We start from the raw sequence: 8,453 nt of genomic DNA, 5'->3' as shown, positions 1-8,453 counted from the left end.
TAAACTATATGTGGTTTTCTTCAGTGTAAAGTGGCTTAATGCTTTTCAGCCCTAGTACTCTTATTGTTTGGCTCAAGCATTGTTGTAAAAGAGAGAACCTGACTTCTACATGGAATTGGAGAGAAAACATATTGTATTCCATGAAGAACACCTCTGAGCAGGTTTGAAATGGGCATAAGTACAGCTGAGCAACAGCAGACTCAGGCTTTCATTACCTTGGGAAGGTGGGGACATTCTGACAGTTGCTCTAAAACTTTTATATGTCCTTATATCCCCAATTATATTTCACTTTCATACTATGTGTGGCTTTTCCTCCATTTTTCTTATTTCCCCTTCCCATAGCCTGGTGCTCTGTATTCTCTTCTGGGTCTGATCTCAGCTGCATGCATATTCCATTTCAGTAGCACTCCAAAAGAGACACAGACAAGCAAGGCAATATGTGAGTTTTTTCTATTAAATAAACTACCACCTGATGTAATGCACTGGTAACATGCCCATTTTTCACAGTTTCAGAGCTAAATTCTTGACTGCAAAACCTATGGGGAAAGGCTACTGTTCCCCCCTTATTTATAATACAAAAGCTGTATATTATGGACATCATATAAGACATAGCTATCATGACCTGAATGTCAATATTTTCTTCTAGAGCAGCTATGGGATTTCAAACAAAAGTTTATGCACCTAAGCTCATAGTCCTCATTTTCCTGGAGAGAAAATCACATAGAACACTTCCACAAATGGACATGGACTGAACAATGATCTCATTAGGGAGAGGCCACTGTGTTCTCAGGAGGAGAAAACATGCCTGTTTTCTTGGAGAATTTCATCTGAGGTTGGTGTGTGCCTTGCCTTTCCATAGGAGGAATTTGTCCTAGCTTTTTGTACATCCTGAAGGAGTGGAAGATGACTACTATTATGTAGCTTTATACACCTGCTTGCTTTTATTCAATTTTATTTCCTTGAAATGCAGAATAATCCTTAGGGTGCTGAAGCAGAATAAAATACTATGTTATTTTTCCCAGTCTCCTTAAAAGAAGGGGAAGATGATGCATCCCTTCCCTCCATGCTTCTGTAGAACCTGATAACTTTGCCTTCAGTCACCAGACCCACTCAGCAAAAGGACAGTGTGCAAAAAGTGTGTAAAGATATTGCCATTTGTCTCACTTCTATAGAAATGAAGCATACAGAGAACTGTGAGATGTGGGAGAGGATCTATCAAAAAAGGAAGATAACTTCTACTTTTACTCTTTGCAAAAAAATGTTCTAGTATTGTGAAATGAATTGGGCATTCAAAAGCCTCTGGACTACATAAAAACATTTTTTTTTTTTTTTTGCAGGTAGGCATTTTGCTTGTACCTGGAAGATTAAGATATAAAAAATGTCAATCCAATTTTATTGCAGGAAGTAGTTTAATCTAATTTGTTTTGAACATGGGGAAGTTCCTCAGTGGTTTTCCAAAGGCAATTTCAGGCTCTGTATTGATTTACCTACGTGTTAGTCTATGCTAGTATTTTTATTTCTATAATTATATATAATAATAATAATATATATATATTATATATATATATAATAATTATATATACAATATATATATATATAATAATTATATATATATATATATATATATATATATATATATATATATATAATAATTATATTGCAGCCGGATTAGAATGGCCCAATTACTTTTAATCCCATCATCATTCTAGGATGTTCTAGCACTGTAGTTTGTGATTCTATAAAATATGAAGTATTTAGGATTCAGGTGATAAAAATCTGGATCATCACCAAGAGAATCCTTTTAGGCCCATTTCAAACCTACTGACTCATTATTCCTCAAAGGTCATTTCTGATTCAAGTAGTACCCTGTTCACATCACATTTAACAAAATAAAAGAAATATTCAACTTAATCTGTTACCCATGAAACCTGGTGCAGAGACTGAGAAAGGAATGGAAAGAAAAAGGAAAGGAGAAGACACTCTTAAAATACATGAAAAGAAGAAGGGAAGCAAAAATGGAAAGAGAAACGCTGCTGAAACCTCCATGCCTAGGTATCAAGAAAAAAAAGGTTGTCTATAATTCTCAAAAATGACTTGCAGACCACTTTCTTGGATCACAGTATGGAAGAATGACTACATAAATAAGCCTTTCAAACTCGCCTGTATAATTTATCTTCTCCAGTCCCTGAGAACCTAAAGGTTTCTGACAGCTTAAAGGGTTTTTTAAAGCAAAATTAGTCAGTAAGCTTATTTATTGTAGCAAGTTAAAAATTAGCTACTTCAGAGCTCAAACTGCAAGATAAGCAGGAAAAAAGGAATGCAAATTTTATCTATCATCCCTAATTTTTTTATGGATTCAGGGAGACACAAAGGGAAAATGCCCAGCACTCCTCTGTGAGACTGAGGTCTTGCCTTGGAGCATGTAACAACATGCTGATAAAAGTCCAGCTTGATTCTCTCACAGGTTTCCACATGTTTATTAATTTCAGATCCAGTGAATTGCAACCAAGCTCTGAAAACTAAGTTAAGTTATCCCTAACTGCTTCTGAAGACCTAATTTTTGCCCCTATCTACATCCAAAATATTTTCAGATGAGTGAATGGGCTGTATGAACCCTGGTAAAGGGAGAACATGGATATACCAGTGCTGATTATTCAGTGTATTTTTCCCAGGGGACATACCCTATGGGATAGGAAGGGGGAACATTACATGCAAACAGAACAAATCTATTTTGTAAATTAAATTATTACATGTGGTTGAAAGTGATAAAATAGCCCATCCTCTATCCTAGCAATACCCAGTGTTCAATAAATATCAGTGTTAAATAACACTGCTGTGACAGGACGACTGGTGGGACATATATTGTGGTTATACCCAAAGTAGGTTCAAAATCATTAAAACCACAAGAAACAATGGATCTGAATTCCACTTCATGATGTCTTGGACCACCAAATTACAAAGAAAAGTCTGCTTACTTCACAGTCAGTGGTGCTTGGTTGTTGCTATACCTGAACATTTTTCTTAGTAAAATTATTTAGAGAATTTGACCCTTATTCACAATTTTTTTAAGATGGTGCTGACAATTTACTACTTTTTGAAAATACTGAATGTTATACATACTGATGCATGCTTCTTCTTGTTTTTGCTGTTAGAGAAAAAAAAAAAGCTATGTACACTTATTTGAATTTCAAAATAAGGAAACAAACCTTCACATCTCCATTGAGAAACGCAATTCTGATTTCCTTTAAGAAAAAATGCGTGTTGGGGTGGGGGGAAGATGTGTCTGTTTTGTTCTTTCTGTGCTGTGGTTTGGTTGGAGGCTTTTTTTATGGTTGGTTGGTTGGTTCGATTTTTTGTGGTTGTTTTTTTTGGGGGGGGGTCTTTGTTTGTTTGTTTTTGTTTTGGTTTTGTTTTGTTTTTTCTTTAATGTAATTCTAGCCATAAATACAGCAAAAGAAAAATAAACCCAAAATGGACCAGAATCTCAGAAAGGAGAGGATGTGTACTTTCAAAGGTCAGAATTAAACAATTTCCACAAAATAGTATTTTTAAGAGTGACATTTTAGCAGCAGAAAAATTCAGCATAAGGAGCTGACAGCTCTAAAAGATGAACCAGGGAATAACATAGATATGCCTCAAAGTGTGGTCCTTGGCCAGGTGTGGGGCCAGTTCCTGAATTACCTGCACTTCCCACACACAGCACCGTCTCTCAGGGAATGCATGCTGAGATGGTTTCACAGCATAATTCCCTATCTGAGATGCTCTGCTGATGTATTAAATGATCACTGTTTTTATACCTGTACAGATTTTACAGTAGATTGAGAACTTTCGGGAAAAAACTCGAATCACAAAAAACAATTTCAAATTAATTTTCTTCTAAGTGTTATAGGCAGCAATTCTTATTGACCTCTATTTTAAAAAAATTATTACGTTAACAGCATTAATAAAATGTTTTATTAATGTTTTCACATAATTCTGCAGAGAATAACTAGCAATTCACCAATGCTACAGGCTTTTGTGATTTGACTCAGTCTTGCAAGCTTAATGGATGTGATTAAATTATTTTATGCAGAGTAAACATTTTCAGTTTCTCTTCTTGCTCCTGTCCCAACCTAAGCAAATAAACTGACTGCCAGCATCAGTCTCATGCTTCTCATGTGAAACCTATTGTGAACTTTCAAAGCCCAGTACTGTAAGAGAGAACCTGATGTACTTCTAAATAAATTCACAGATTAATTTGCTTAGCAGTTTTGAACAATTAAGGTTATAGCCCCTGTCATTTGTCTACAAAGTATACTGTGGGAAATTAAATGCAGTTAGGGAAGAAAATAATTGTTCCTTATTTCTTTTCTGTTGCTTAAAATGTCTCTCTAGAATAAAGTTATTTCCCATATCCATTCTTCACTACACAAATAGTTTTTCTTTCTTGGAATTTGAAGAGAATTTTCAGGTAATAAAATTAAATCATATAGGTTGTACTTCTATAACAAAAGGTTGTCTTTCTAGAATGATGCAATCATCCAGTAAAACAGAATGTGGATTAGTTGCTCTCCTTCACATGTGTCTCATCTAGCATTGCTAAATCCCTGCTGAGACTTCTGTTTGGATGTGCATGCAGTGACTGAAAATTCCTTTCAAAGGATTATTTAGAGCATTTACCTATCAATCCTTAAAATCCTTAAATCCTTAAAAGCCTTCTGATTTGTTTACATAACTTATTCAAGATCATACAATCTGTCAGTGGAAAAATTAGGACTGGACACCCGTAGTATTCAAGGGTTTGGCCTCCTGTCATTGTATCCCAGTTAACAATCTCCTGCCATGTGCACATACTTGCTCTCATCCCTGTATCCCATTGCACAGCTTTAAAATAATTAATATTTGACCTGTTTGGACAAAGCTGGACATCACATTGTTAAAAAACCTGTTTCCAAATCAATCTAGGTTGTAAGAGATGCACTTTTAGAGTTTGGCATCTGCTCAGATCTGATGTTTACAGAGAATATTTTGAAAAAATTCCATTAACTGCTTTCAGGTCAGGTGGGGGTAAAAGAAACACTTTCACTGTAACAAAATATAAGCACTTCCTCAGAGTTCTCAAGCAAAAAATGTTTACATTTTGTAACTGGAAATTTTTCACATAATTATTTGCCACACAATGCACTGCAGAACACATTTTTTTCTAAACCAGTTACTCAATTGATATTTAAATTCCAAGCAAGTCTATGAAAACAACATACACAGATACTCTGCAGCTTTTCAAACCTTGGCTGTGGCACGGCACACTTTTAAAAGAGTGAGGTTAAAGATGAAGTCCTGCACTTCTGCAGCCAGCAACAGAGTTTTGAAAGGGCCTGGGCTGATGGTGTAAAAATAATATTGGTGAGGTTGAGGTGGCAGTAACTTCCCTGTAGCTGCAGTGGATGGATACACTGGGGGTCAAAATTTTTCTTGTTGAATGTTTCCAGAAGACATTTGTTTCTTACTCCCAGATCCAAGACCTCATGAGAGAAAAGAGAAGGCTGGGGCCTGATGCTAATGATCCCTGCTTTAAACCTCACTTCTTATAATGACTTCCTGTGCATGGTCTCTTCTATTAGGATATGAGAAAACTAAGATAGACCTGTCATCTACTCAGGCTAGCAACCAGAGGATACGAGAAGAATAAGATCTTCCTTTCAGCAGGGTTATTCATTTGAGGATTTAGGTTTTTCTTCTTAATTCAGTTCCCACTTGGTGACCTTCAGTGCTTACAAAATAGAGATGGGAGCAGAAGCAGCCAGGATAATTGCCTCTGCTAGCCAGGGGCTTCAACATTTCTGTGTACAAACAGTCTCTAGACTTTTCTCATTCCAGGTAGCCCTCAAAATCATGGGTCAAGAGAGCTGGAGCAAATTGTGATGTTCTTCTAATTAGGTGACAGTCTTGGAACAGAGTGCCTCTGTTTTCCTTGGCTAACTGGTAGTTTACGAACATAATTTAGGATGCTGCTCTTGACCTAGAAAAGCATTTTGAGACAGTTTTTATAAACACCTATGTCTCTCCTTTTGCAATGCTAGTCAATATTAGTGAAGGTGTTTCTTTTCTACATGTTAAAAAAGAATTCTTAGTTTCTCTCTCCGGAATTCATTCCCAAATGTCATTTTAAAATGGTTACTCCAATTATTTTGAATTTTTAAGACATACTTAAAGATGTTTCTCTGTACTTTCATTTAGGCGGACGTTAATTAAATTCTTTAGTTTGTTGGGTTTTTTTCTTTTCCTTGGGGATGAGAACACACTACCACTTTTATTTTTGGTTGGGTTCCCAATTTTCAGACCTGTCAAAGAGTACAGATTGATGCAGGCCACCCAAAGAATAGGGCTCTGAATAGCAGCCCCCAGAATTGAAGGGATGGAAATATTTTTCCAGTATTAGATGCATCTAAAGAATTGAATTAACCAGAGCAGCAAGGCTCCTCCACCTGAAAAGTCTGGGCTTTTTCTGGGCATCCTCCACCTAAGTGAGACAATGTGAGTGAAGAGGAGCATTCAGGGAAATTAAGTGTAGCAGAGCAGGCTTGGTGGAGGCAAATGGTTGTCATGAAGCTGCTGCTGTTTCCACTGAATCAGATTTGGTGAGCAAGTAATTACCAAGGCTGAGAAGAAATGTTTCCATAAGCACACCAGCCCTGAGTGGTGCAGTACAATGTTGAACTCTGTCTCAGAGAGAAGAAGAACTTTTGGTAGGGAATTGCTGGAAAGTCAAGAGGATTTCTTTTTGTATGTGTTTTCTTTGTTTGGTTGGTTTTGGTCAGAGCTTCCACTAGCAAAGACCTGTGAAGAAGTGTTTAATACAGTTAATGAAAGGTGCCCCTTCTGACTAAAATACTCAAGAATGGACTAGAGAGTACTCAGTCATTTTCTACTGAATTTGGCCTCCTGAACTTATGGCTGGGCACTTAAAAACAGAAACTGAAATAAAGCTAAGAAAAATGAGCATTGCAAGACATGAGGCACTGAAATTAGAAGATTACACCGAGTTCTTGAAGTCAGTAGAAGTATTCAGGGGTTGTGTATAACTATATTTAAAGCTGCACAACTTAGGAATAATTTGAGGAATTAACCTCAAATATGTAATACATGCCTGAAACAGGGAGTAACATCTCTATAATGGCCTGTAGCAACATCAAACAAAACTTTACACATGGATCCTACTTTTCTGTTTTCCTTTGTTTGATTTTTGTGTTTTCTCACATTTAAAACGCCTTCATTTTCTGCTGTTACCTGTAATATAAGATTTTTTTTCCTGGCCTCCTAGATCTGAAAACTCCATAAAAGCTGAGCTGCAGCCAATGATTTCAAGATGTGCCCATTCAAATAAAACTGGGCAATAAAGCAGTGTAATTCCTGCAAATGAGATGCAAACTCTATTACTGGCAGGATGAATCCCATCAACATGCACACCTTTACAAACTAGACTTCCATAATTGCACTAACATCCCAATCTCCCTGCACAGTTCCCATTGAGAGGGGGTGGAGAAAAGAAAACCCCAGCATTTCTTGTGCACAAATAAACTCACCTCTTTTAGATATTTTATTTAAGATGAGAGAAATTCTGTTGCAGAATTGCCTATTGTTTATCTGGTGTCTATAAAGTGAAGGTGGAAAGATTAGTATTTGTCTGATAAATGCCACACCGAGTGTTAGCAGAAAACAGCTTAGTTGGAGTTCTGTTTAAACAGATACAACAACCAAATCTCCTTGCCTTGCACTGTGACAAAATGCATCCATAAATTTAGAATAAGGGTCTTTTGATCCATAAGTGGCAGTAAAATAAGTAGCAAAATGAATAAGCAGAGTCAGTTCATCCCACATTTTTAAAGTCATATTCAGTTAAAATTATCTGTAACAAATGTTTGTATTTTATTGTGAAATTAAGAGGATCATATTAAATATATGCTTTCCACTTTATCTCCATTTAGGTTAGTACAAAGCGGATGCTAAAATCTGTCTCTGAACAGATTAGGTGTTTTGAATCTTCAAAGTTAGGAGCTTTGAGAATGTTCACGTCTTCACGTCACTCCCATAAGTTGCAGGCACAGTGTTATTTCTGGTATTTTCTTTAAGTGATTTATGTGCTTCTTCTCTTGATTTTTCTTGCTATTGGAACAAAAATAAATATTCCCCTTCTGATTTGCTTGTTTAACCTGATAAGGTACTAAGATTAATTTTTCTTTCATTCATTTGCTAATAAGGAGACATTAGCAATCAGAAGATAGTCTCATTAAGGATTTGATTCACACTGGCTGGGGATGTAGCAGCATTTCTTTAGCAGCATTGGCCTCGTTCAGCAGATGTTAATGAAGGATTGATTTTGATGCCATCTTTAATGAAGACATGAACTAAAAGATTAGGTCTTTCAGTCAAGCTTATCTGAGATTCTGAAAAGAATTGAAAAGCCTAAAGTGACA

The sequence above is a fragment of the Sturnus vulgaris genome, chromosome 2 (assembly GCF_052056855.1).
Source record: "Sturnus vulgaris isolate bStuVul1 chromosome 2, bStuVul1.hap1, whole genome shotgun sequence".
Lineage (NCBI taxonomy): Eukaryota > Metazoa > Chordata > Aves > Passeriformes > Sturnidae > Sturnus > Sturnus vulgaris.
This window is presented reverse-complemented; position numbering follows the sequence as displayed.